The sequence below is a fragment of the Taudactylus pleione genome, unplaced genomic scaffold (genome assembly GCF_031769625.1).
Source record: "Taudactylus pleione unplaced genomic scaffold, aTauple2 ptg000041l, whole genome shotgun sequence".
NCBI classification, from domain to species: Eukaryota; Metazoa; Chordata; class Amphibia; order Anura; family Myobatrachidae; genus Taudactylus; species Taudactylus pleione.
Genome location: NW_028284443.1, coordinates 21853152 through 21868793, shown reverse-complemented (window position 1 = coordinate 21868793; position 15642 = coordinate 21853152). Strand labels below are relative to the sequence as shown.

At 38.9% G+C, this 15642-nt stretch overlaps 1 protein-coding gene across 7 annotated transcripts in view; it reads left to right on the top strand.

The window, feature by feature from the left end:
- MDFIC (MyoD family inhibitor domain containing) overlaps positions 1–15642 on the top strand; it is a 176674-nt gene that overhangs the window by 88919 nt on the left and 72113 nt on the right. The window lies entirely within an intron of this gene.

Sequence of the window (15642 nt, the reverse complement as noted above, 5' to 3'; positions counted from 1 at the left end):
GTGAAACCCTAATAATATATTGGAAGTTCTGATAACCCCCTCTCTTCCCATTTATGCCCTAAAATGCCATATTAAATAGACGCCTTTGTGTTTATGGAAAGATTACCACATACTTATAAAATACTTGAAAGTAACAAATCTGCCTTTATTTACTATCCAGCAAAAAAGTAAAATAACCCATCTGAGTGTTTTGTGCTCTGTACTGCACACAATTTATATTTTAATATGCAAATAAGCTAGTTGTCTTGAAATCACAACATCCAACACTTACACTTCCAAGCAAAATAACTATTTAATTGTATTAAGTTAATTCTTTGTCTTTACCAGAGTTGCTGGGCACAATGACATTTCTCAAAAAAAAAAGATGCACAAGTAAAACTCTTAGAGCTATGTGTGCAAATGCCAGGAGCATAGCAGATAACATTTCTAACTAATTGCAATAATAACAAGGGAATAACTAGATATTGTAGCAATTACAGAGTCATGGTGTAATGAAAATCATGACTGGGACATAGCTATACCAGGCTATACTCTATTTAGAAAGGACAGAATTGGGAGGATTGGAAGAGGAGTAGCTATGTGTGTGAAAAACGGCATAAATGCTACTGTAATACAAAATATTGAATCAACAACTGATGCCCTTTGGATGACCATAGAAACGGGGGACAAGGACATAATTCACACTGGGGCAATCTATAGACCACCTGGATAGGGACAGGAACTGGATAAGTACCTATTACAGGACATTACTAGAATGGCTTTAAAAGTAGAGGTCATAATCATGGGAGACTTTAATTTACCGGATGTAAACTGGGAGGTGTCTGCTGCAAGTTCCTCTATAAGCATCTCTCAAACAATTGGTGAGGGAGCCCATTTGCAAAAATGCTATTCTGGACTTGATACTCACAAATTGTGACAGAATAAGTGATCACCAAGCAGTATGGTTTAGTTTAAAGACAGGGTCCAATTCATGCCATTCAAAAACAAAACTGTTTAGATTTTAGGAAGGCTGACTTTGCAGAGATGGAGAAATATGTTACTGAGTCAGTGACAGATTGGAGGAACTTGGAAGGAGTGCAGGAACGCTGGGAAAAAATAAAAAATGCAATACTAAAGGCGACAGACATTTGTATTAAAAAGGTTAGGAAAAGCACCAGGAAAAGGAAGCCAGTGTGGTTTAAAAAAGAGGTATCAACTAGTGTGAAATTAAAAAAGATGGCTTTTAGGAAATATAAGCACACTTAGAGGTGTGTCTTGCCAGAAGGAAGGAGGCTAAGAAGGTGATTAGGCATGTAAAGGCAGAAGCTGAGGAGAAAATGTCCCAGTCAGTAGATAAAAGGAGCTAAACTTTTTTTAAGCATATAAGTGAAAGGAGGAAGTCAAATGGAGGAATAATAAGACTTAAGACAGAGAGTGAGTACATTATCGAGGAAGGCAAAGAAATAGCAGATCATCTAAATAGTTATTTTTGTTCAGTATTCACTACAGAAGGAGAGGGGAAGGGGGCACAGTTAACTTGCAGAGGCATTCATAAACATGAGGTACATGAAATTTAATTTACATAGGAGAGGGTCCTAACAGAACTCTCAAAACTGAAAGTGGATAAATCAATGGAGCCAGATGAGATACATCCAAGGATACTAAAAGAGCTGAAAGGGGTCCTGGTAACACCATTAACAGGATTATTCAACCAGTCGCTAGTATCAAGAGTGATTCCAGAGGACTGGAAAAGAGCAAATGTAATACCACTGTACAAAAGAAGAAGCAAGGAACAACAGACTAGTAAGCCTTACACCAGTAAAATTAAAACACTATTAAAAGAAAGCATGGTGGAATATGTCAAATCCAACCATTTACAGGATCCCAAACAGCATGGATTTACTCGGGGGAGATCATGTCAAACAAATCTTGTTGACTTTTTTTGACAAAAGTAATAGATCTAGGGGGGAGGGGCATATATGTAGCTTATTTAGACTTTAGTAAGGCTTTTGACATGGTCCCACATCTCAGAATGATAAACAAACTGGATTGCTTGGGATTGGATTCTATGACAGTTGAATGGATAAGATCTTGGTTGCAGGATAGGAAACAGAGAGTTGTAGTAAATGGAGTGTATTCACAGGAGGGAAAGATAACCAGTGGAGTACCCCAGGGATCTGTACTTGGGCCAGTGCTTTTTAAGATCTATGTAGGTGATATTGCAAATGGTATTAAAGGGAGAGTATGCTTTTTTGCAGATGCCACAAAAGTATGCAACAGGGTAGACCAGGAGGTGTAAAACAAATGACTGAGGATCTGGGTAGACTAGAGGAATGGGCAAGAACATGGAAATGACAGTTTTATGTAAAAAAATTGAAAACCATGCACTTGGGTCTCAATAACCTAAAAGCTAAATATAGTATCAAGGACACTATAATGGAAAATACAGAGGAGGAAAGGGATTTAGGAGTCACCATTTCAGATGAGGTAGGCAAGCAATGCGCCAAAGCATTGAGGAAGGCAAGTCAGATGCTTAGTTGCATAAGGAGAGGAATCAGTAGCAGGAAAAAAGAAGTGATAATGCCACTGTATAGGTCTTTGGTACAGCCTCATCTAGAATACTGTGTTCAGTTATGGAGGCCATATCTCCAGAAAGATATAGACACATTAGAGACTGTACAAAGAAGGACAACTAAAATGGTGCATGGCCTACAGCATAGAACTTGCCCAGAAAGACTAAAAGATTTTAATATGTATAGTGTGGAACAGAGAAGGGAAAGTGGGGACATGATGGAAACTTTCAAATACATGAAGGGTGTTAACAGGGTACAGGAGGGAAGCATTCTTCAAAGGAAGAGATGTACAAGAACATGAGGACATGCACAGAAACTGGAGGGAGGTAGGCTCAGAGGAAATTTGAGGAAAAATTACTTCACAATAGTGATGTGGTTGAAGCTAAGATGGTGGAACAATTTAAACACACTTGGGATAGGCATAAGAGTATCCTTAAGAGAGACGTAAGGAGCAAATAGGGTTGAAGTTGCCAAAGGTATAAATGAAAAGGGGCAGACTAGATGGGCCAAGTGGTTCTGATCTGCCGTCAAATTCTATTTTTCTAATGACAGTTCTAATCAGGGTTGCTGGGTACAGTACACTGCTTTTGGGATGGATGCATCCTGCTTTATTACACAAATACCTAATATAGTATTATGATTTTCTTTCTAGCAAAAAACAAAATTGTATAGATGCAGCCACAGTAAAGATATACCAGTCATCCTCATCATAATCTTGACCAGGATGATACCCTATCTTTACTGGTTTAAAAAAAGTTATAAATAATAAAAAAATGTATTATGCCCCTCTCTCCAAAATAAGAATCCTGCACATGTGCCATAGCCTGGGCTGTGGCCTAGAGGCAGTGTCGTAACTAGGGGGGGTCACACTGGGGGGAGGGGGGCAGGCGCTGCATGCGCCGCTAGCCACCTTTCAGGTTAATGCTATCAGTGTGTAGTGCGGTCCACACTACACAGTAAAACAAGCACACCACCGCCGGTAGTGTGCTTATTTTAGCAGCCAATGAGTGTCGGATAGACTCTCATTGGCTGCTACACCCAGGGCCGGAGCCGGGCTGTAGCTCACTCATGATTTCCGCCTTTCCGGCTTCTGCAGTGAGTGAAGGGAGGTACGTCATGACATCCCTCCCATAGTGCCAAGCGGATGGTGGCGGGCACAGGAGCCGGGATTCGGGTAAGTATCGTGTTGTGTGTTATATATGTAAGGGGCACTGTATTAGGGCACTACGGGGGCACTGCATAAAGGGCACTACTGGGGGAACTGCAGAAGGGGTACTGCATAATGTGCACTACAACAGGGAACATTGCATAAGGGGCACTGCATAATGTGCACTACAACAGGGAGCTTTGTATAAGGGGCACTACTACTGGGAACTCTGCATAAGGGGCACTGCTACTGGGGACACTGCATAAAGGGCATTATTACAGGGGGCATTTCATAAGGGGCACTACTACAGTGGGCATTGCATGAGGGGCACTACTACTGGGGGCATTGCATAAGGGTAACTACTACTGGGAGCATTAAGGTGCATATGGAATGGAAAGGAATGTTCCCAGAGTGACTACAAATGGTCGTGTGTAATGTTGAGATGCCCCATTTTTCAGTGGCCATGCCCACTTTTTAGCACACACACACATACTTGTGGGGAGAAAGGGGCTCAGTTTTTCATCTTGCCCTGGGCTCCAAATACCCTAGTTACTCCACTGCCTAGAGGTGCTTATGTCTATACTACTTCATGGGATTATCTCTCATTTGTAAAGCACCAAACAAAATACAGATCCATACAGCAGGTAAGTTAAGCATAAAACAGAAATACCAGCAGACAAGTAAAGGACATACAAGATGCCTAACTGAGCATAAGAAGTAAAAGGCAAGGTATATAACAGATGTCCTAAGAACATACATGAGGCAAGATAGAATGATGCACAGGTGGTCATGGAGGAAGCAGACAGCAAAACAAGAGGAAGGATGTCCCCGCACATGAGATTTTACAATCTAATGGAGCGGAGACGAGAGGGGATGACACAGAGAATGAGTGTAATGAGGCTGGGCCAGCCGGAATGTATTTAGGATAAAGACTGGTAGGCTTTGATGAACAGGTGGATTTTTAAGTAGACTTTTAAGCATTAGATGCTGTTGGAATGTCTAATTGGATGTGGGAGTGCATTCATAGGTGTGGCATGGCACTGGAGAAGACTTGAATAGTTGAAGTGATTGACAGACAGGAGAAGGCAGGCAAAGTGTAAATGGCTTGTGGGGTCATAAGTGTAGATTGGGGGAAGATTAAGGGCTTTTTTGGTGAGGATTTTGAATTAAATTCTATAGGGGTTTTCAGAGATAGTAGGCAGAAGCAGAGCAAAGAGAGAATCAAATCAATTCTGTGATAGACTAGAGTGAGTAGATGTGGATTAGAAAGGTGCCAGACATGTAGAAGTTGCAGTAGTTGAGTTGGGAGAAAATTATAGTTTTAGTATAATCATGAGTAGAGAAGGCTCTGATCTGGCAATGTTTTGAAGGTGAAAATGACATAATTTGGAGAGGGGCTAGATGTATGGAATGAAGAGTGATGAAACTTAGACAATGGACATGGGGAACTGGGGAACAGTAGAAAGCATGGTGTTGTCCATAACGAGGGAGAGGTAGGGAATTTTCAGTTTCTAAAGGGATGGCTGATGCTCTACTTCAGACATGTTGATATTTTGATAACATTGGTCATCCATGGGAATATAGAGAAATAGCTGGACACACAAGAAAGTAAAGAAGGAGGGAAGTGAGGGAGATATGGGTGTCATCAGCATATAGGTGGTTATGAAGACTAAAGGAGTTGATTAGGTCACCTAGAGAAGAAGTGTACAGAGACCAGGAGAGTAGTAGCTGGAGGTACAAACCAAGAAGAAGTGTATGTAAAGATGCAAATGAATCTGTAGAGTTAAGTGTCATTAAACGTGGTGGAATGAAGAGTGTGGCAGAAGTAAGGCTGGTTCACAATGTAGAAAGTACAGTAGGAGTAAACAAGGATAATTGAGCTTTAGACTTGGCAGAAAGGAGATCATTGGTGACTTTAGCCAGGCAAGTCTAAGTGGCATGGAGGACACGGAACACAGATTTGAGTGGTTTGAAAAGGCAGTGAGAGACAAGGAAGCTAGTGAGGTGGTTATAGACAAGCCATTTTGATCTGCAGTTTCATCCTATTATGCTTTTTTGACTTCATGTGCATATATTATGATCTTGATATATGCGCTGTCAACAACTTTGCCCTTTGCTGAGATCAAAGTTGCTCTATGCTGATGTCAGCTTGTGAAATATCAGCAAGAAGGGCTGTCTCAGTCACTGAATCTCAGGCAAACATACTGCAAAACTCACTTTCAAGGTCACTTGCTAGCCATAATAACAGGCAACCAGGGCAGTGAAGTATGTTTTTTTGGAACAATAAATATTTATTGTTTCAAAAAAAATTTGGGGGGAAGAGTATGGGGTACAGAAATAAAAAAAATAGGAGGGGAAATAGTTGGTGGTACAAAAGTTGCAAACATGAAATGCCGCTAAACATTCACAAAATTTAGAATACAGAATATACAAAATAAGTACACAGCTATGATCCATTTTTTTTTTCAATTATACACTTTCTCATATACATAAGATAAGTTTAAGGTTCAAACCTGCATTAGTAGCGTTAGATTACTCTGAAACATTATAGCTACCTATGTGAAAAATATGTACAGGTCAATTTAATAGATCTAATAACTCAAGTAACTCCACCCTCCTCTTTAAATTTCACCAATTGGCTAAAACACTACCCATTGCTAGTCATTAAGCTGAAGCTCACATCTCATGGTTTGTGTTTTAAAGCCCAATAGTCAGACCAACCCATCCACCTCACCAGTGCGTTCGAGGACTAGGAGTAATAAAGTACCCCCTCCATATCAAACTCACAGTGGTGCTGCACATTTCTTTCTATAGCTGTCAATGTAGGAACTATAGGGGACCGCCAGTATTGTGCTATCATTATCTTTGTGGCAATAAGAATATGACCCATTATATACCTGTCTTTTTCAGTTAAATTTCCCCATATAAATGGAAGATAGCTAGCACAGGATGAGGTACGATAGAAATCTTTAGGATTGTAGAAATTAGACTGAAAACCATTTTCCATAGCTTAGTAATATGTGGACAAGACCAAAATATATGAAACAGGGAGCCTACATGTCCACATTTCCGCCAGCACAAATTGGATTTGGTATGTGAAATAGTATGCAGAAATACGGGAGTAAAGTATAAACAATGTAACAATCTGTGATATTGTTCCAAATGTGAAATGCATTTAGATCATTTATAACTGGTTCGAAATATGGAGTGACAATCCTTCCCTGAAAAGGAGTGAGAGAGGTCAGTCTCCCATTTTCATAGTGCCATAAATTTACTAAATTCTACAGCGGTATACCACCAAGAAATGCCTCCCTTACTATTCGTTTTCCACAATTGATTATATAAAAATTGAGGGAGGTTATGGATAACATGTGAAGCTGGGGTTACACTATTTAACCTGATTTGTCTGATTTGTAGGTATTTATAGAACTCTCTAGAATAGGTGTTGAATTGCATACTGATTTGCGAATAGGGTAGAAGCATACCTGATGCTGTAATCTCTTTAAGGGAGATTATACCCTGTGATCCCCATGTTACGAGAGATAGGTTAGGAATTAGTGTTGCTATTCCCTCTATTGGGGGAGGGAAGAGTAATATCTGATGTCAAATTCACCATTTCTAGCCAGGCTTTTCGAGATGAAAATACCATCTTGGTTCTCTCAATCCATGGCAATTTAACATTTGGAGGTAGCCACAGACAATCAGTGAGCGGAAATGGGAGAACCATATCACGCCCAAGTTGAACCCAAGGCATTACATTTTCTTTAGAAAACCAGTTAGGCAATTGAGCTAGAAGCAACGCTAACAATTAGTACTTTAAGTCTGGGTACCCCTGACCTTCTGTTTTTGGGAGAGACAGGGTTTTTCTCGCTAACTTTGGTTTTTTGCCTTTCCATACATAACTGTTAAAAGAGTCTTTGTACCAAATTCCACTCTTAATAAGTTCCAAAGATAGGTATTGTTCTAAATAGATATATCAACTTTGGCAATACGACCATCTTTAAAGCGGAAATTCTACCCATCCATGAGATATTGTACAACATCCATTCAGCCATTGTTAGGGATAATTTCCGCAATAAAGGTAGGTAATTAGTTGATACTAAGCTATTAGTAGAGGAGGTTAAATAAATTCCCAAATATTTAATGGAATAATCCTGCCAGGAATAGGAGTAATTCGTTTTAAGGGCTGTTACTAAACATTGAGGGAAATTGATGGGGAGTGCTTCTGTTTTGGAACAATTTAGTTTATAGTAGGAAACTTCCGAATATTTTTTTTAATATAGCATGTAAGGCAGGTAGGGAGGTAAGAGGGTCTGTGATGGTTAGGATTATGTTTTCTGCAAATAAACTTGTTTTATATATTCTATTTAATAATATGGGGGCCCAAAATTTTATGATCCCTTCTAATGGCTTCAGCTAAAGGCTCAATCGCCAAGGCGGACACCAAAGGGGAAAGTAGGTACCCCTGGCTCATGCCATTCGTAATCATAAATGGGGAGGAGAGTATACCATCGATATAGACTCTAGGCCGAAGGGAAGGAATATAATGCAAGGATTGAGGACAGTAGTCTATCCTGAATACCAAATTTTTCCAGGACAGCATTTAGGTATCTCAAATTCAGTCTATCAAACGCTTTTTCAGCATCCAATGAGAGAAGAAGGGGCTAATCAATTTCAGAAAAAGCTTCTATAATATTAATCACTTTTCTCGTATTGTCTGGGGCTTGGTGACCTAATACAAATCCTACCTGGTCTCGATGAATTAGATTTATTTATTTATTTATTACCAGTTATCCATATAGCGCACACATATTCCACAGCGCTTTACAGAGAATATTTTGGCCATTCACATCAGTCCCTGCCCCAGTGGAGCTTACAATCTATGTTCCCTATTACTGCCATAGTGTATACACATACACACTAGGGTTAATTTTGTTTGGAGCCAATTAACCTACCAGTATATTTTTGGAGTGTGGGAGGAAACCGGAGCACCCAGGGGAAGCCCACGCAAGCACAGGTAGAATATACAAACTCCACACAGGTAGGGCCGTGGCGGGAATCGAACCCACGACCTCAGTGCTGTGAGGCCGTAATGCTAACCATTACATCATCTGTGCTGCCCAATCAGGTAGTAATACATTAATTCTGTTCGCTAAAAGTTTAGCATATATTTTTATATCGGTGTTTAGGAGTGCAATTGGATGGTAATTAGCCATTGAGGTCAACTTTTTTTCCCGGTTTAGGAAATGCTACAATTCTCATTTCCAGCATTTCTTCCGGAAACTAACCCACCGATGAGGCCTCATTAAACATTTGTGCTAAAATGGGGGACATTACATCCTGGAAATATTTAAAAAATTTGTTAATATATATGTGTGGGCCTGGAGCCTTATTTGGAGGAAGGGATTTTATAACTGCCGATATTTCTTCCTCTGTCCATGGCCTCACCAAGGAGGCAAGAGAGTCAGCATCTATAGTTGGCAAGTCAACTGTGTTTAAAAATGTATAGCTGTGTTGTTGTAGGTTGGGGTAATTCGGGGTCATCTTTCAAGATGTACAAAGTAGAATAATATTGCGCAAAAGATTCTGCTATAGCATAAGGATCAGTAATTTTGGTACCTTGGAGATTAGAAATTGTTAGAAGAAAGGGAAGATTCTGCACAGAGCCGATTTTCTCAAATTCGATCAATATTATCCACAAAGGACCAACCATACGTGATCATTGCTTACAAATAAGATCATTCAGAAAATTGTTGGTGGTGCTCACATAGCCCAAAGAACAATACATACAAAAACAAAGAGAAAAGTAGGGCTAGTTGTTGGGGCACACTTAGAAAACTATAATAAAATATAACTTATTATTATTTTATTATAGTTTTCTAAGTGTGCCCCAACAACTAGCCCTACTTTTCTCTTTGTTTTTGTATGTATTGTTCTTTGGGCTATGGGAGCACCACCAACAATTTTCTGAATGATCTTATTTGTAAGCAATGATCACGTATGGTTGGTCCTTTGTGGATAATATTGATCGAATTTGAGAAAATCGGCTCTGTGCAGAATCTTCCCTTTCTTCTTGCATACTTGATAATACTGATAAATTTTCAGTTTCTGACTCTCGCACGAGCATTGCAATAGGCATATTTTACAGGTACCGAATCCTATATCCCCCATACCCTAGACGTATTACACGATTAGAACAGAACCTAATATAGCCGCTACGTAAAAAGATCATTGGGAGATCAGCATCATGTCTTCTTTCTCTCTGCAACATGAACTATTAGCTAGGAAGAAAATACCAGACAATCTTGATGATATTTTCTCAGACTTGTCCATTACCAACCCGCCAAAAGATAGCTGGGAAGAGGAACTTTTTAGATTAAAATCCACTCTACAGCGTCGATCCAGGGTCTCATGGGATATAACTACCCTTGAAAACTATATAAAACACAAGATTACACCCAGAGGGCTACGTCCTAAGATATTTCCAGCATTTAAGTTGGCAACAGAGAATCTTAATAAAGAGTGGGAGATGACTCTCCTGAAATGCTCCCAAGACTTAATATCCATATTAGTCAAACATAATCATATCACTTTGGACGAATGTGAAAAAGAAATTGAAACCCTGGGAAAGAAGTTGGAAAGCTGGGAGAAGGATCTGACGTTTCAAAAGACAGTAGAAAAACACAAAAAAGAATTGGAGATATACGAATTAGAAATCATAGAGAGGAAGAAACTTAAATTTAATCGTGATATACGGGATTTCTCCACGGGCAACATTTTCAGATGGAATACATCTCGCAACAATAAACCATACTATAAACCACAGGAGACCTATACTTCCTCTGAGATGGAATCCTCGGGGGGCGAGGAACTCCCGGATAATCTAAGTGCACCCCAATATCCCCGCCACAGACAAGAGAGATATGAAGAACATCAACATCTTCCGACAACTGCTTTTTTAGGACCAAGCAGAGGAGGTCGTACCAAGTATCGTGCAAGAGGAAGACGAGGCGGGGAAAGAAGAAACATGGGGGAAACAATGGACTGGGACCACCGCTACCCAATCAGGACCAAAAGGAAATAACATCTCCTCAGACACTCACAATAATTAATTTATCCAACATGACACTTACGGAGGCTGAAGAATCGGTATTAAGGAAAGGACTGTCCTTCTCACCAACACATTCTTTCGACCGTTTTGGATGGGAGAAGGATTTGAAACTGTTCGGATGAAAACTTTTACTAAAAAAACATTTCGCTATCCAGAAAAAATGTGAAATGGTGGACAATCAAAGGATGACAAGAGAGACACCCTCTGAGGGAAATTGGATTCCAGATGCTGATGAGCTTGAAGCAATAGACACCCTAGAACAACTACAGGAAGAGACTATTGACAACCTTGGGGTCTATAGGAGACCAATATGCAAGAAAAAATCCATTTTCTTTCCCCCAGATTCTATCAGTCCGGAGGTAAAGATTTTCCAAGAACTGGTATCCAGAGATTTGGACACATTATATATAAAAATAAGGAACACCAAACCAACTATGGGAAACCTCAATAAACAAGAAACCCAGGCACTGCTGAATATGAGAAAATGGAAGGAGGTAATCATCAAGCCCTCAGATAAAGGGGGAAACGTTGTCATTTGGCCAATTGAAATGTACCAGAAAGAAGCCATGAAACAATTAGAGGATATAGAGTGCTACCAACAAATTACCTTCAATCCTACAGAAAATTACATCAGTATATTTGATAGCATACTGGATCGAGCAAGACACGAAGGAATTATTTGTAAACAAGAACACGAATATTTGAAGGTGTCCAATCCAAAAATACCAACTCTATACTTGTTACCTAAAGTCCACAAAAATATTTGCGAACCACCCGGAAGACCGATTATATCGGGACTAGGTGGACTGTCCGAGAAGGCAAGCCGCTTCATTGATCATCATCTTCGGCGCCACGTACTAGGGCTAACATCTTATATACAGGACACAGCTGACATTCTTAGAAAATTAAATGATATAAGACTGGATACACATCATTATTTAGTTACCCTAGACGTGGTGTCTTTATACACTTGCATTGACCATGATTTGGGCCTACAGGCCGTTGAATATTTTCTTAAAATGGAAGAACCATGCCAATTCCATCATTTTCTTTTGGACCTTCTGAAGTTTATTTTGACCAAGAACTATTTTACATTCGGGGACCGCTTCTACTTGCAGAGAAGAGGAACGGCAATGGGGGCAGCTTGTGCCCCCACTTATGCCAACCTCTTCATGGGCAAGTGGGAGCGGGAGTTTGTGTTCAATGAAGCAAGAGAACCTTACACACAATATATAGGAGGATGGTGGAGGTATATAGATGACATCCTCATGATATGGGAGGGAGAAGAAGATCAACTCATCAAATTTATACAAGAATTAAACTATAATAACAGAAACATCAAACTTACCCATTTCTATAGTCAAGAATCTGTCACCTTTTTGGATTTGAAGATTTACAAAACCAATGATGGAATCATACAAACAGAACTATACAGGAAGGAAACAGCAACAAACAGCCTACTATACCAAACTAGTGCACATTTTCCACCCACGGTTGAAAACCTCCCCAAAGGGGAATTTTTAAGATTGAAACGCAACTGCTCTGAGGCACATGTATATACAACCAAAAGCCAGGAACTTGTGAATAGGCTGAGAGAAAGAGGATATAGCAAGAGATGTATAAAACGAGCACAAGCATGCATCTCTGAAAAACCAAGAGAAGAATTAATATTCAACGACCGTGAACAACATCTGCACAATCAAAAGCCCAAAAAGAACAAGGATGAACTAAGATTTATTGGCAATTTCTGCAAAGAATGGAGAACTATTCTGGACATTATCCAACGACATTGGTCAGTCCTTCATTTAGACAAGGATCTGTCATCACTCTTGGACAAAAAGGTAACAATGGGCTGGCGACGATCTAAAAACCTTAGAGATCAACTTGTATGCAGTCATTATGTGAAACACCCTAAGAGTGTCAATAAAACACAAGGATCCTATGCCTGTGGGACCTGCAAGGCATGTCCACACATGATTAGACAAGAAAAAGTGGTTGACAAATATGGAACTGAGATAAAAATCAGGGATTTTATCAATTGCAATACTTCAGGCGTGATATATTGCCTGACTTGTAGTTGTAATCTTAGATATGTTGGAATGATGTCGAGAAATCTGAAACTACGTATCCTTGAACACGTAGGGACAATAAGAAACGCTGTCTCAGACAAAGCCAAATTTAGGAAACTCACATCAGTTGCACGCCACTTCCATGCATGTCATAATAATAACTATAAAGAACTTCAGGCATTCGGGTTGGAGAAGATCAATATGGGCATTCGAGGTGGTGACCTAACACAAGAACTACTCAAACGAGAAAGTATGTGGACTTTCAAATTGGGAACTCTTAACCCATATGGGATGAATGAATACACAAATTACAGTGTATTTCTATAAATCTTGTATATTCGGCTTTCACCTTGAAATATATGACTTTATTATTTTCTAGGACCTCTGGAACATAAGAACCATTTGAGATCTTTATTAGGGCATGAATATATTTTTTGCAAGCAGCTAGATTCAGCACTTATATTCCTTTGAAATACCTCCTGGAGCTTTATATTTGATATTAATTTCTAAACACATGACTACATATATGGTTCTTAGAATCATCTGACTATAAGAGTCATATGAGATTTACCCTATTAGAGGACAAGGTAGATGTTCTAGAATATTATTATGGACTGTGTAAATAATTGTGTACACATAGATCACACCTGATGAAATCACAATATGAATTATATTATAAAAATATTTTTCACACATGCATTATCTATATAGGATCACCTATTTATACATTATTTATATTTAATTATTTAACCTTTTCTGTTTCTCTCTCACCTTTTCTTTTATCTGTTTCACTGTGTGGTGTTTTTTGGTGTGTGTGGTTATCACTTTAATTATTGGATATACTTATCCCTTCCCATTAAGCGTCACTTTTTGTATAATCATTTCACATATTCATTTGTAGTTTTCACAATTAAACATATAAAGCCATACATATTCACTTGTCCCATGCTTCTATAACACTTTCTTATTTTATTATAAACAAATTTTTCACTACATAGACTTTTTGTTTTTGAACACCTTTTTGAGAATTGTTCACTCCAATATATAATTTTTATAACACTGTCATTCACTATAACATGTCTTGAAGAAAGAGATTAGGCTTCTTTACACCTTAGTGTCATTATATATGGTCTGTTCTATTAATTAATTAATGTATTCTTGACTTAACTCTGATACAATAGGACTAACCTAACTCAATATTAATTAACAAATAAATAATACATGAGTTATTTACCACTAAGTAAAAAACACACTGAGTTATTATCTGCTCACATGGGGCAGACCGGGTGATGTTTATATGTATATTTGATCAAAATCATTTAGTGTTTACAACTAAATGTATTATACCTTTTAATTTTGGCTAATTAGATAATCTTATTCATCCCTTGTATATTCACACACCCTATGCATGACCCATGACGTCGATGCCTTATTACAGCATTAGAATTGCTCACTTTAGGGTTAAAAACTACATGTACCAGCATGCTCCATTTCTTTTGAACATCATCTTACCATTTTTATGCTTTAGAAATCAGTTAAAACTGCCAAAATACTGGGTTATTATATACACATATATTTATTTCTAACAATTAATACCATCTTTTGACAAATAATCATGGGAATGAATGTATTCATTCTTTACGAATATGATCCATTCCTTGTTATGCCTGATATTAGATTCTGATTAACCAAACCTGTCTTACTCTACACTTAACCAGTTCTGATGTATTTCAGCAGCGATTTACGCTCTGGTTCCATCTCACTGGCACTAAACTACAGATACCAGCATGCTTTGCTGTGTACCTCAATGAGATAGGCTGCCTGGATAAGCCACATGATTGCTTAGACACGTAATCATTGGGCGTGGCTTATTGTCCGGGCAACCGTTCAGCATCCAATGACATCTCCCAGAAGACGGGACCTATGAATATTCACTGCACTTAAGTAGCGGCCACGTGTGACTCAGTACACACGAGGTGAACAAGCCCTCAGTCGGGCAAAATGCGCGTCCTCACATGCCGCATAGTGGGGGAACCTAACAGCCGTCGCATAGCCGATGTATGGATTAGGACTTTGGGCTCCCACCACGATGGGGATGGTATTGTATTAGCCAAGAAGGCTTTATATTTATCTCTAATTCCACATGGGCTCTAATACTGGAGCAGGTAAATTGTTTCCTGCTGCATAGATCTTTACTCCCAAACTGTTGGGACGTCTTTCAACTGCAGGAGTTATACTCTATTCAGGGGGGCATAGCACTATGCATATATACTGAGATTGGCAGTTTCTTAAATCTTTTCCTTTTATTTGCAGATTGAGCTGTATGCATAACGTCTATGCGAATATTATGACACTTGTGATCGCATATGATACATATGTTCCTTAATGAGTAATATACTAACTGCTGCATTGTAATCTCACTTTCCCTCCTGTGCTCCCGGAATTTCTTTTGGAGCTTATTTTATGTATTTTGTGTATTGTATGTGAATCCCATTCTACTAACGCATTGCACATCCTAACAGCGGATTACTCTGCCATAGGAGTTCATGGGGAAATTGTAATACTGAAACAAGAGGTTCCCTCTAAGATATTTTTGCCTCAGAACTACCTTGGAGCTAATGTTATGCTTCCTTGTACTAATATATGGGAACCTTAATTTATCCATACATACCAATTAACTCTATTATGGTGATAGTTTTATGACATCTTTGACACCCTTGACTAACTAAGAATGTTTATTTTGTGATACTCTATTATTACTCT